The following is a 14,772-nucleotide window of genomic DNA, read 5'->3' as shown; positions in this document are numbered from 1 at the left end:
TTTTAGAGTGCAATCTACACAGATTTCAGTGTTGCAATGTGAAGTCAGAAAATAACACAAAATAAGGAGAATTAGAATATTCTGGAAACATTCAGCATTGAAAGAGCAGAGATTGTGTTTGAAATATGCAATCTTCTGGAGAAAAAGATTGCTTACCGTTTGGATTCGTTTATTTCCAAATAAACTGAATAAATCCACAAATGCTTTGATTATGCTTTTCAGAACCCTTATTCTAGTATATAGATGAGAATCTGTTCGTATTTATGTTCTGTTATGACTCCTGTTAGAAGATCCTAAACCAAAATAGCTTAGTTTTTATGAAAGGACCCACAAATGAAGAAATTTTCAACAATCCAAAAACATGGGTCTTAAATTTAAACAAAACAAGTTGTTCCACGTGAAGGACGATTTGCCTGTGGGAGAATGAGAAAATACATTAAAAGGTATGTTGTAGATAGGCAATGGCTGGTATTCAAAGAACTAATGCTTTTTTTTTGCAACAAACATATATTCCTTTAAGGGACAAAAATCTTGAGTTTTAGAATTTATCAAAAGAGATAAGCAAAGTCAAATGTGGTTCACTAAAGACAGAAGAATCCATAATGAGAAATAAGGAGGCCTCAGAGAAATTGAATAATTGCCATAGAGAGTCACAGAGTAATACAGCATGGAAACAGGGCCTTCGGCCCAAACTGATCCATGCAGACCACGTGCCCACTCAGTTAGTTCCAACTACCTACATTTGTTGCATATCCCTCGAAGCCTTCCCATCTATGTAACTATCCAAATGTTTTTTTAAATGTTGCTATTATACCTGCCTCAACTACTTTCTCTGGCTGACCATTCCATAAATGCACAATTTGTCACCTTTCAGCCCTGCTCTGCAGCTTATCTATGTCCCTCTGTAACTTGCAATATCCTTCAGCACTATCCACAATTCCGCCGACCTCAGTGCCATCTGCAAATTTATTAACCCACTCTTCCATGCCCTCATCCAGGTCATTTATGAAATGACAAACAGCAGTGGTCTCACCACTAGTAACTGAACTCCAGGATGAACACTTCCCATCAACCACCACCCTCTGTCTTCTTTCAGCTAGCCAATTTCTGATCCAAACTGCTAAATCACCCACAATCCCATGCCTCCATATGTTGTGCAATAGCCTACTGTGAGGAATTTCATCAAATGCTTTATTGAAACCTATATACACCATATCAACCACTTTACCCTCACCCACTTGTTTGGTCACCTTCTCAAAGAACTCAATAACATTTGTGAGACACGACCTGCCCTTCACAAAATCGTGTTGACTGTTGATTGTCCTTAATCAACTTAATCCTTTTTATATGATTATAAGTCATAACTCTTATAACCTTTTCCAACAGTTTACCCATAACTGAAGTAAGGCTCACTGGTCTATAATTACCAGGATTGTCTTTACTCCTCTTCTTGAATTAGGAGACAACATTGACTATCCTCCTCTCTTCTAGCACTATTCCTGTAGACAATGACGACATAAAGATCAAAGCCAAAGGGTCTGAAATCTCCTCCCTGGTTTCCCAGATAATCCTAGGATAAATTGTTAACCCTCCTCTTTGTGAGCTTCAATCCCATCTAATCTAATAGCCTGTATCTCAGAATTCTCCACGACAACAGTCTTTTTCCAGTGTGAATAATGATGAAAAATATTCATTTAATGTTTCCCCTATCTCCTTTGACTCCCACAACTTCCCACTATTGTACTTGATTGGCCCTAATCTTACTAAAGTCATTCTTTTATTCCTGTTGTACTTATAGAAAGCTTTAGGGTTTCTCTTGATCCTATCTGCCAATGACTTCACGTGTCCCCTCCTGGCTCTTCTTAATTCTCTCTTTAGGTCCTTCCCGGCGAACTTGTAACTCTCAAGCACCCTAACACAGCCTTTATTTGTCATCCTAATATAAGAATCATCTTGACAAAACATTCAACTTTTTGAGTAAACCACAGCTCCCTTGCTCTACCACTTCCTCCCTGCCTGACAGGTACATATTTATCAGGGACAGCAAGTAGCTGTTCCTTGAGTAAGTTCCACATTTCAATTGTGCCCAGCCCCTGCAGTTTCCTTCCCCATCCTATGCATCCTAAATGTTGCCTAATCGCACTATCATTGCCTTTTTCCCAGCTATAACTCTTGCCCTGCTGTATATAACTATCCCTTTCCATCACTAAAGTAAACATAACTGAATTGTGGTCATTACCACCAAAATGCTCACCTACCTCCAAATCTAACACCTGGCCAGGTTCATTACCCAGTTCCAAATCCAATGTGGCCTCACCCCTTGCTGGCCTGTTTACATATTGTGTCAGGAAACCATTGTGCACACATTAGTCAGAAACTGACTCACTTAAAATACTCAAATTATAGTATATCCAGTCAATAGTTGGGAAGTTGAAGTCCTCCATAACAACTAATCTGGTACTCTTGCTTGTATCCAGAATGATGGTTGCTATAGTTTCCTCTACATTTCTGGAACTATTCGGAGGCCTATCCCAAACTCCCAACAGGGTGACCTCTCCTTTCCTGTTTCTAACCTCAGCCCATACCTCAGTAGATGAGTACTCAAATGTCCTTCCTGGCACCATAATACTGTCCTTGACTAACAATGCCACACCTCCCCCTCTTTTACACTCCCTCCTGCACCACCACTGTAGCCATGTATTCAACTCCTCTCTGTCCCTATTTTTTCACGTCGCTAGCCAATGGCACAGGCAACAAACCAGAGTTAACAACTCTGTTTGTTCTAGCTCTCAGCTTCTACCCTAGCTTCCTGAATTTCTGCCTTAAATCCCCATATCTCATCTTACCTATGTCGCTGGTGCCCAGGTGGACCATGACTTGGGGCTGGTCCCCTTCTCCTGCAAGGATCCTGAAAACACGATCCTAGGCATCACGAACCCTAGCACCTGGCAGGCAACAGCCAACCGTGAGTCTCTCTCTCATTCCCACAGAACTGCCTATTTGCCCCCCTAACTATGGAGTTCCCAATGACTAATGCACTGCTCCTCTTCCCCCTTCCCTTCTGAGCAACAGGGATAGACTCTATGCCAGAGACCCTCAGTGCCCCATTGCTTAGCCCTGGTAAGTGTCTCACTGTCCCGCTGCCCCCCCGCCCCCCCCAAACAGTATCCAAAACGGTATATTTGCTATTGAGGGGAATAGCCACAGGGGATCCCTGCAATGCCTGCCTATTCCCTTTCTGTTCCCTGGCTGTTAGCCATATGCCTCTTTCTTGCATCTGAGGTGTGACTACCTCCCTGTAACTCCTCTCAATAACCCCCTCTGTCAAAGTTCATCCAGCTCCAGCTCTCTAACGTGGTTTTCGAGGAGCTGGAGTTGGGTGCACTTCCCAAAGAGGAAGTCAGAAGGGACACTAGTGGTGACCGTTACCTCCCACATTCTGCAGGAGGAACTTTCAACTGCCCTAACTACCATTCAAACTATTTTAAAATTCCCAAACAGGCTTTTGAAAAATGAAGAAAAAAAGCTAGTTACCTACCAATCCGGCGCATAGAACTCTTTTTTTTTGGTTGGAGGAGGATGGATGAGAAACACTACCTAAGTAGTGTTTCGAGTAACGCTACTACCTAAATATATTACTTCACTTACTCAGCAATCCCATGTCCACTTCTGCTTAACATGTACTCCGCCTATTCACGAGGTAAGTTTATTAAGCAGTCATTGACCTTCATGGCATCCCCCTGATCATTGCTCCACTCAAGTTATCCACCTTACCTTGCTTTTAAGGCTGCAGACATCTCCTTTCTAGTATGTATGTTGTCCAAAACCTCCCGATTTGTTTCCTTTATTTGTTTAGCATCCATGATTCTGTCTTCAGTAAACAGGGAAATATTCATTACAATTGTCTGTCTTCACAATGGAAAATATAAGAAATCTCTGAGATATCCCAGAGATCCAAGAGACTAGTGAGCATGAGGAACTGAAAGAAATTAACATTCGCAGAAAGAAAGTCTCATTGGAGGAATCCCTGGACACAATAATTTTGCTCCAAAAATATTGAAAGAGATGACTATCATGATAGTAGGTGCATTGTTGATCACCTTTCAAATTCTGAAGACTTTGTGCCAGCAAATTGGATGGATACAAATGTCACCTAATTGAGAAGAAAAGCAGAAAATTACAGGGGTTCTGGCACAAATTTTTAACTCCTCTCTGGGCACAGGTTAAGTGCCAGAGAACTGGATCATGGCTAAAGTGATTCCACTTTTTCAGAGGGATTTTTAGAGATGAGCCAGGAAATGTTGAGTCTCATGTCAGTGGTAGGGAATCAAATAAAGCCCTCAAAGGGTATCAGGGCAATGGGAGAATACTCAAGAGGGAAATCAGGTGGGCAAAAAGTGGACATGAGATAGCTTTGATAAGTAGTGTTGCGCAGAATCCAAAGTGATTCTCTCAATCCTTTAAGGACAAAAGAGTAACTAGGGAGAGATTAGGGACCCTTAAGATCAACAAGGCCACTTATGTGTGGAACTACAGGAGATGGATGAGATACTAAATGAGCATTTTATGTCAGTGGAAATATCCTTTTGACCCACTGATAGTGGCTTGAATGGTTAGTCTTTATGTTTTTTTTACTAGGATTATTTCATTTTCTATTCCCTTCCCTTATCAGTTTCTTGGTCCTCCTTTGTTGTTTTATATAATCTTCAGAATTACTGTTTTTTCTGGCAATTTTATCAACTTTTTGTTTTACAACCCTGAACTTCCTTTCTTAACCATAGCTGTACTGACTGATCCGTGTGAGTTTTTGCACATTCAAAGTGCAGCTATTTATCACCTGATGAAGGAGCATTGCTCCGAAAGCTAGTGTGTTTCCAATTAAACCTGTTGGACTATAACCTGGTGTTGTGTGATTTTTAACATTTTATAAAGTAAGTTTTACATGTTCATCCTCAGCATGTTTCATATTATTCATGGCTGTGATGAAGGAGCACCTTCACCAACTGATGAAGGAGCAGCACTCAGAAAGCTAGTGCTTCCAAATAACCCTGTTGGACTATAACCTAGTAATGTGTGATTTTAACCTAGTAATGTCTTTTATAAATAGTATAAGTAATCTAAACACAATTTTAAAACTTAGTTTGCTATTGACTCCACATATCTGTGATGTCTGAGATAACTTTCAATCCAACAATCTTATCAGATCAAAAGTGCATTGACTCTAATTTAAATGTCTAGCCTCTGGAAGTTTATCACATGCCCTCCAAGGATATATTTGCTTTTGCCAAAGAATGCAGAACACAGAGATTTAGCATAGGATAAAACAGACAGATACGGAGACCTCTGAGTTAAAGGGAGTTTGTCAACATGGGGTTAATCTGACAATGGCAGCACTGGGTTAAATCACTGACAGTCAACGTGAGGTCAGTGATAGACACAATGTACAAATATTAATCAGACACCAGTCAGTACTGGATTAGTAAATGGCAGTCAGGAAGGGATTCAGCAGAAAAATGAAACATGCTTAATCAGATGGAATCAGCATAGGATTAATACAAGTCAAGAGCACAGGTTTTATCTAAGAGTGTCACTTGGATGGGAGAGAAATGACAAGGGATAGAGAGGTATATACACTGGGAGCATATTCTCTGCATGGGCAGGAATCCCAGGCTGCTCACATTCAGTCAGCACAGAGGCACTCAGACACAGACAGCAAAGTGATAATGGGATATATTCAGCAAAGATACAGGCAGCACAATTATACTCGGGGGATACAGTCAGCACATAGACACTCAGACACAGGCAGCACTGTGATAAATGGATACAGTTAGCACAGACACACTCAGTGGCAGGTAACACAGTGATAACTAGATCACAGTCAGCATAGACACTCAGACACAAGCAACATTGTGGTAAACAGATACAATGAACACAGAAATTCTCAGATGCAGTCACCACAGAAATATTCAGGCAGAATTTCCCCTCCCTGATATGAGATTGATGGTAAGGGAGATCATAAAATAGGGGCAGAATGATAAAATCAGATTCTTGATGTCAAGAAAACTCTTTCAATTGTCTCCTCAAGCCTTAAATAATGATTTCAGAATCTTACACTTGATTGGCTTATTTCCAATAAATTTCATTCTCAATAGGGGAGGTGATGGCCTAGTGCTGTTATCAAAGTGGTAAAAACAATGACTGCAGATGCTGGAAACCAAATTCTGGATCAGTGGTGCTGGAAGAGCACAGCAGTTCAGGCTGCATCCAAAGTGCAGCGAAATCGACATTTCGGGCAAAAGCCCTTCATCAGGAATAAAGCATTATTCCTGATGAAGGGCTTTTGCCCGAAACATCGATTTCGCTGCACTTTGGATGCTGCCTGAACTGCTGTGCTCTTCCAGTACCACTGATCCAGAATAGTGCTGTTATCACGAGACTGTTAATCTAGTGATCCAGAATGTTCTGTGGACCCAGGTTTAAATTCCACGATTGCAATTTGTAGAAACTGAATTCAGTTTTAAATTAAGTCTGGAATTATAATAATGACCGTGAATCCATTATCAATTATCATAAAAACCCATCTGGTTCACCAATATCCTTTAGAGAAGGAAACTGCCATCCTTACCTGGTCTGGTCTCCAGACCCACAGCAATGAGGTTGACTCTTAACTGCCGTCTGGAAAATTAGGGATGGACAATAATTATTGACCTAGTCGGCAATGCCCTCATCTCATGAAAAGCAAAAAACAATTTAGACCACCCACCTACAGCCAATGGTTTTTTTACTCCCTTCTTCCACTGAGAAACAAGATCTTTCAACTTGTTGAAGGTTAAAAAAGCTGCAGCTTGCCAAATGTCTATTTTGACCATTATGCAAATCATTCTTCTGCTCAAAATCCTTGCATGCTCCTCAGTCACCATCTTCTTTAACCCTTCATCCACACAACTCAGAATTAGAAAATAATCACTCTAAGACATCATCATCTCCCAGATCAATTCCAGCACCTATACACGATTTTCAGTGCTTTACTATAGACCTGACTTGGAGGTGCTGGTGCTAGACTGGCATGGAGAAAGTCAAAAATCACACAATACCAGGTTATAGTTCAACGGGTTTATTTGGAAGTACTGGCTTTCGAAGCACTCCTGTTTCATTAGGTAGCCAGTGGGCAGGATCATAGGACACAGAATTTATAGCAAAAGATCATGGTGACATCCACAGATGCAATATATTGAACAAACCTAGATTGCTGATAAGTCTTTCAACTTTTCAAATGGGTTGCAGGTTTTGATTCATTAATATGTAAATCCAGAACTTCTTTCAAATCACATTCCCGAGATAACTTAAGGTTTTATAAAAAATTGTGACATCTCAGCTCAGACATTGCATTAAAAGGTGTGAGGCTAGAATCTGTATGTATTAAAATCTGCCCTATGATCTTACTTCAAGAGCTGCCTGATGAAGGAGCAGCATTTTGAAAGCTTGTACTTCCAAATAAACCTTTTGGACTATAACCTGGTGTTGTGTGATTTTTTAACTTTTACTTTAGACCTGATAGGTAGCTTTGATTTGCATACTTCTAGTAGTTTGCATGGAGCAGCAATGCATCCTACTGAACCAAAGCAGATGCATTTGTAATTACGTGGGCTTGCTTCCTTAACACTAGTTTACTTTATAGTTGAAGGCTACAAGTCTGGGCCTGGGCTATTTTGAGGATTTGAGTATCAGAGTAAGGATGTCTTGCTGCAGTTATATAGGGAGTTTGAGGCCATACCTTGAGTGTTGTGTGTAGTTTTTGTCTCCTAGTGTGAGGAAGAACATGCTTGCACTGAGGGAGCCCAGCCAAGATTCACCTGACTGATTCCTGGGATGGCAGGACTGATCTATGAAAAAAGACTGGATCAACTGGGTTTGTGCTCGCTGCAGTTTAGAATGATGGGAGGGAACACTCAGAGACTTAAAATCCTGATGGATCTGGACAGGCTAGATGCAGGATGAATGATCCCAGTATTGGAAAATTCCAGAACTAGTGGTCACACTCCAAGAAGGAAGGACCTTTGCTGTTTGAATTCATGTATTTCTGGACATTGCAGTGCATCTAGGAAAATTAACAAACAGTGAAATTCACAACTGATCTTGGAGGAACTGTTTGGATGAAGTTCACAACACAGAAGAAGGTAAGTGGATTGTTTTTAAGTGGGACCAACAGAATATGCAGGAGTGAGTAGAGTGGATTCTTTCTTGATTATATATTTTTTTAGATATGTCTCTTGATTAAACTTAAAATATAAGCTATAACTATTAATTTAACCTGGGGCAGTATTTTGTAGAGGAATAAGATGATGTTATTTTCTGGGTTCTGTAGATCGTGAAGGAGCAAAAATGGCCTTTAGTAGATTGATATGCACTTCTTGTCAGATGTGGGAGTTTAAAAGAGAGTTTAAGGGTTACTGCAGATTATATTGGCAATAAATGTTGTTGTTTGTGAATCTTATCAGATCAAATGGATCGGTTGGAGAGACAGTTAGAAGCAATGAGGAATTTGCAACAGCAATAGTGTGTGATGGATGGTAGTTATAGGAAGGGGGGAAAGTCTCAGATACAGTCACTTAGATGGATTAACTCCAGGAAAGGTAAGAGAGGCAGGCAACTAGTGCAGGAGCCTTCTGTAGCTATACCCATTTCAAATACGTATGCTGTTTTGGAAAATGTAGGGGGTGATGGATTCTCAGGGGAACGTAGCACGAACAGCCAAGTTTCTGGTATTGAGACTGGCTCTAATGCAATCAGGTTCCAAGAGATCAATTGTGTTAGGGGACTCTCTAGTCCGAGGTACAGACAGACGTTTCTGTGGACAGCAGCGAAAAATCAGAATGGTGTATTTCTTCTTGATGACAGGATCAAGGAATTCTGAGAGAGCGTGCGTAATGCTGTCAAGGGGGAGAGGGGCCTGCAAGAGGTCATTGTCCACATTGGAACCAATGACATAGGAAGAGAAAAGGTTGAGATTCTGAAGAGAGACTACAGAGAGTTAGGCAGAAATTTAAATAGGAGGTCGTCGAGAGTAGTAATACCTGGATTACTCCTGGAGGTACGAGCTAGTGAGGGCAGGAATAGGAGGATAGAGCAGATGCATGCATAGCTGAGGAGCTGGTGTATGGGGGAAGGATTCACATTTTTGGATCATTGGAATCTCTCTTGGGGTAGAAGTGACCTGTACAAGAAGGACGGTTTACACCCAAATTGGAAGGGGACTAATATACAGGCAGGGAAATTTGCTACAGCTGCTCGGGAGGATTTAAACTAGTAAGGTGAGGGGGTGGGACCCAAGGAGATAGTGAGGAAAGAGATCAATCTGACACCGGTAAGTTGAGAACAGAAGAGAGTCAAACAGTCAGGGCAGGTTGGGACAAGGTAGGACTAATAAAATTAAACTGCATTTATTTCAATGCAAGGGACCTAACAGAGATGGCATATGAACTCAGGGCATGGTTAGGAACATGGGACTGGGATATCATAGCAATTACAGAAACATGGCTCAGGGATGGGCAGGACTGGCAGCTTAATGTTCCAGGATACAAATGCTACAGGAATTTGTAGAAAGGGAGGCAAGTGAGGAGGGGGAGTGGCGTTTTTGATAAGGGATAGCATTATAGCTGTGCTGAGGGAGGATATTCCTGGAAATACATCCAGGGAGGTTATCTGAGAAATAAGAAAAAACTGAGAAATAAAAAAGGGATGATTACCTTACAGGGATTGTATTATAGGTTTTGAAAGGAGATCTCAGCTATCTGTAAGAATAATAGGGTGGTTATAGTAGAGGATTTTAACTTTCCGGACATATATTGAGACTGCCATAGTTTTAAGGGGTTTAGATGGAGAGGAATTTGTTAAGTGTGTACAAGAAAACTTTCGGATTCAGTATGTGGGTATAGAGAAGGTATAAAACTTGACCTACTCTTGAAAAATAAGACAGGGCAGGTGACTGAGGTATAAGTGGAGGACCACTTTGGGGCCAGAGACCATAATTCTATTAAATTTAAAATAGTGATGGAAAAGGATAGACCAGATTTAAAAGTTGAAGTTCTAAATTGGAGAAAGGCCAATTTTGATGGTATTAGGCAAGAACTTTCGAAAGCTGATTGGAGGCAGATGTTCACAGGTAAAGGGATGGCTGGAAAATGGGGAGCCTTCAGAAATGAGATAACGAGAATCCAGAGAAAGTATATTCCTGTTGGGGTGAAAGGAAAGGCTGGTAGGTATATGGAATGCTGGATGACTAAAGAAATTGAGTGTTTGGTTAAGAAAAAGAAGGAAGCATATGAAAGGTATAGACTGGATAGATTGAGTGAATCCTTAGAAGAGTATAAAGGCAGTAGGAGTATACTTAAGAGGGAAATCAGGAGAGCAAAAAGGGGACATGAAATAGCTTTGGCAAATAGAGTTAAGGAGAATCCAAAGGGTTTTTTACACATACATTAAGGACAAAAGGATAACTAGGGAGAGAATAGGGCTCCTCAAAGATCAGCAAGGTGGCCTTTGTGTGGAGCTGCAGAAAATGGGAAAGATACTAAACTAGTCTTTTGCATCAGTATTTATTGTGGAAAAGGATATGGAAGATATAGAAAGTAGCGAAATAGATGGTGACACCTTGCAAAATGTCCATATTACAGAGGACGAAATGCTGGATGTCTTCAAATGTATAAAGGTGAATAAATCCCCAGGATCTGATCAGGTGTACCCTAGAACTCTGTGGGAAGCGAGAGAAGTGATCGCTAGGCCTCTTGCTGAGATATTTGTGTAATCGATAGTCACAGGTGAGGTGCTGAAAGACTGGAGGTTGGCAAACATAGTGCAATTCTTTAAGAAGGGTAGTAAGGATAAGCTAGGGAACTATAGACCAATGAGCCTGACATCAGTCATTGGGGAGTTGTTGGAGGGAATCCTGAGGGACAGGACGTACATGTATTTGGAAAGGCAAGGACTGATTCGAGATGGTCAACATAGCTTTGTGTGTGGGAAATCATGTCTCACAAACCTGATTGAATTTTTGAGGATTGATGAGGGCAGAGCGGTAGATGTGATCAGTATGGACTTCAGTAAGGCATTCAACAAGGTTCCCCATGGGAGACTGGTTAGCAAGGTTAGATCTCACGGAATAAAGGGAGAACTAGCCACTTCGATACAGAGCTGGCTGAAAGGTAGAAGACAGAGGGTGGTGATGGAGGATTGTTTTTCAGACTGGAGGCCTGTGACCAGTGGAGTGCCACAAGGATCGGTGCTGGGTCCTCTACTTTTGTCATTTACATAAATGATTTGGATGCGAGCATAAGAGGTACTGTTAGTAAGTTTGCAGATGACACCAAAATTGGAAGTGTAGTGGACAGTGAAGAAGGTTACCTCAGATTACAACAGGATCTTGATCAGATGGGCCAGTGGGCCGAGAAGTAGCAGCTGGAGTTTAATTCAGATAAATGCGAAGTGCTGTTTTTTGGGAAAGCAAATCTTAGCAGGACTTATACACTTAATGGTAAGGTCCTAGAGAGTGTTGCTGAACAAAGAGACCTTGGACTGCAGGTTCCTAGATCCTTGAAAGTGGAGTCGCAGGTAGATAGGATAGTGAAGAAGGCGTTTGGTATGCTTTCCTTTATTGGTCAGAGTATTGAGTACAGGAGTTGGGAGGTCATATTGAGGCTGTACAGGTCATTGGTTAGGCCAGTGTTGGAATATTGCATGCAATTCTGGTCTCCTTCCTATCGGAAAGATGTTGTGAAACTTTAAAGGGTTCAGAAAAGATTTACAAGGATGTTGCCAGGGTTGGAGGATTTGAGCTGTGGGGAGAGGCTGAACAGGCTGGGGGTGTTTTCCCTGGAGGCTGAGGGGCATGGATAGGATAATTAGACAAAGTCTTTTCTCTGGGGTGGGGGAGTCCAGAACTCAAGGGTATAGGTTTAGGGTGAGAGGGGAAAGATATAAAAGGGACCTAAGAGGAAACTGTTTCACACAGAGTGTGGTACGTGTATGGAATGAGCTGCCAGAAGAAGTGGTGGAGGCTGGTACAATTGCAACGTTTAAAAGGCATTTGGATGGATATATGAATAGGAAGTGTTTGGAGGGATATGGGCCGGGTGCTGGCAGGTGGGACTGGATTGGGTGGGATATCTGGTCGGCAAGGACAGGTTGGACCGAAAGGTCTGTTTCCATGCTGGACATCTCTTTGACTCTATGACTCTATGACTGAAATGAGGAAGAATTCTTTCACTCCGTGAGTTGTGAATTTGTGGAATTCTCTCCCACAGAAAGCTATTGGGACCAATTTGTTAGATATATTCAAGCGGGAGGTGTTCGTGGTCCTTGTGGCTAAAGGGTTATGGAGCGAAAATGGGAGTAAGGACTGAGATTGCATGATTGGCTATGATCATATTCAAAGGTGGTGCAGGCCTGATGGGCTAAATGGCCTACTGCTGTTCACTTTCTATGTTTGCATGTTTCTTTAACTCAAAGTCTTCAACGTTGAGTTACAGTCTACCAGCCTCGATACTTGACCAAATTTTAGTACAGAGAAAAAGGTGGGTGTTGTGTTATGTCTCACAGCCATTATGCCGTTTCTCTGAACAGGCGTGCTTGATATACCATCACTGTATCACCGCATGTGACCCTAGGATATAAAGATCTCAGACTCCAATTTAGGCCATTTGAAGAATGTCACACTGACAAATGTATGTCATTGCATACAACCAAATTCCTGATTGTCAGCCCAGATACTGAAGTGCCTATATATTTGTATACACATATACAAGAAGGGCATTGGGACCACAGAGAGAACAACAAAAAGGAATGTGAAGGATAGAAAGAAAATCATGTATCACTTTCACAATCACAAATATCCAAAAACAACTTTGCAATAATTTCACAAGATGGCTGCAAAATCCCAAGTTGATTTCCAAGAAACCCCCTGTTAAAGAAAAATTCCAATGTCCCCATAATGATTGGAACAAATTCAGCCAGGTAGATCTCAGAATATGAGTTTCCTGTTTGGACCAGGTTAATAGCCCCAATCAGGGAGCCCTGGTTAACAGATAAACAGAGCTGCTGCTCTCTCTAGGAACTAGCTCTGTGCTGGTTGGGTCAGTGTCATTTTATAAACACATGTAAATAAATGGTGACTTGGTGACCAGATACTGGCCTCCATGGAGCTATTTCATTGGCAACAAGAGAAAACCTCATCCCTGAGGAGATTTGTTCGCAACTGTTGTTTTTGAGTTGTGGTAAACATTTCTGGCATCATGCCACTATTTGAGAAGCTTGACTCATTCAATCCTGGTGTCGAAGACTGGGCCTTGTGTGTAGAAAGAATGTGTATTTTTTTCCCAGGCAAATGACATTGGAGTGGACAAAAAGCAATGAGTAATTCTCCTGGATATTTGTGGATCTGCAGATTTTTCAGTTATTAGGAGCTGAACTTTCCTGGAGGCATGAGATAGTAAAACCATTCAAGAATTGACTGATTTAGTTCAGGAGTATTATGACCTCAGGCCTTCTCTAGTTCTGAGATGTGATCGGTTTTACTCGACAGTTTGAGAACCGGGGAACCTGTATTGGGATTTTTGACGAGGTTAAGATGACTGGCAGAGGCATGTGTTTTTAGGTAAACCCTAAGCGAAATGCTGAGAGACAATTTGATAAATGGGATTAATGTTGTGACCATGCAAAAGTGCCTACAACCTGAAGCCCAACTGGACTTCAAACAGGCATGACAACTGACTTTGCCGTTAGAAGATGTGACAAATGGAATTTAAGAGTTTCAGGGTATTCTGACAGAGGTGGATACCCTCAGCAGGCCAACTCAGTTTGGGGGACACCATTTGAGTGAAGGCTCACTCAGTACATAACTTGAGTAGAGGGACTGTAGTTCACCCCACAGCAAATCCCAAAACCAAGCCAAGCCTAGGCCAGACAGTTAAAATTTCATTTAGTCCAGGCTGGAAGGCCATTGTAGTCACTGCTGGAATGCGGATAGTCCCACTCAGCCTGAATTAAATGAGAACTCATAGGCTGGCATCCAGGAGAATGCGTAACCTGGAAAATCCACATACAGCTGCTTTGGAGCAGTTACATCACTTAGCAACATCCAAATTAGAATCAAAATAAACAACTGGTTTAAAAGGTCACTAGTTTTAATGGAGGTCAAATCAGTGCTGTTGTATCAGCAATTGTGGAATCAATTTTTACCAAAATTCCATCTGGACCCCAACCCTTAAGTTTGCAACCTTGGCCAGGCTGAGAACCTATACTGTGGAACCCCAACAGATTATGGCCATAATTTCAGCCCAGAGTCCACAACAAACCCCAAAAGAGCATTCTACGCAGATCCAACCCTAACCCTGCATTTCCCATGGCTAATCCACCCAGCCTACATATCCCCAGACACTATGGGCAACTTAGCATAGTCAATCCACCAAACCTGCACCAAAATCTTTGGACCATGGGATGAAACCCATGCAGAGAAAGAGAATGTGCAAACTCCACACACAGTGCCTGAACGGGGAATCAAACCCAGATCCCTGGAGCTTTGAGGCAGTAGCACTAACCACTGAACTGACCAATCCTTTGTGTTCTCTTGTAACCCAAAAACCTCTTCCTCACTGTCAATCACCCAGCAATCATCTCGTCATCTGAAAACTTATCATTCCTATTTGTAATATTTATTTGTCTGTTTATATTTTATGATTTGATTATAAAAGGAAGAAAGCTTAAGTTGTAATGTAGCAA

The 14,772-nt window shown here is 41.5% G+C and overlaps 1 long non-coding RNA gene across 1 annotated transcript in view; it reads right to left on the bottom strand.

The window, feature by feature from the left end:
• Positions 1–341: 341 nt before the first annotated feature.
• LOC132830859 (uncharacterized) overlaps positions 342–14,772 on the bottom strand; it is a 179,208-nt gene continuing 164,777 nt past the window's right edge. The window contains exons 2-4 of the long non-coding RNA XR_009646447.1: positions 6,626–6,675; positions 3,775–3,871; positions 342–413 (exon numbers count right to left, since the gene is read on the bottom strand). This is a non-coding gene — a long non-coding RNA (uncharacterized LOC132830859). The remainder of the gene's footprint in view (positions 414–3,774; positions 3,872–6,625; positions 6,676–14,772) is intronic.

This window comes from Hemiscyllium ocellatum, chromosome 32, assembly GCF_020745735.1.
Source record: "Hemiscyllium ocellatum isolate sHemOce1 chromosome 32, sHemOce1.pat.X.cur, whole genome shotgun sequence".
In the NCBI taxonomy this organism is placed as follows: domain Eukaryota; kingdom Metazoa; phylum Chordata; class Chondrichthyes; order Orectolobiformes; family Hemiscylliidae; genus Hemiscyllium; species Hemiscyllium ocellatum.
Note: the sequence above shows the minus strand (reverse complement) of the source record. Positions and strands in the feature narration are given on the sequence as shown.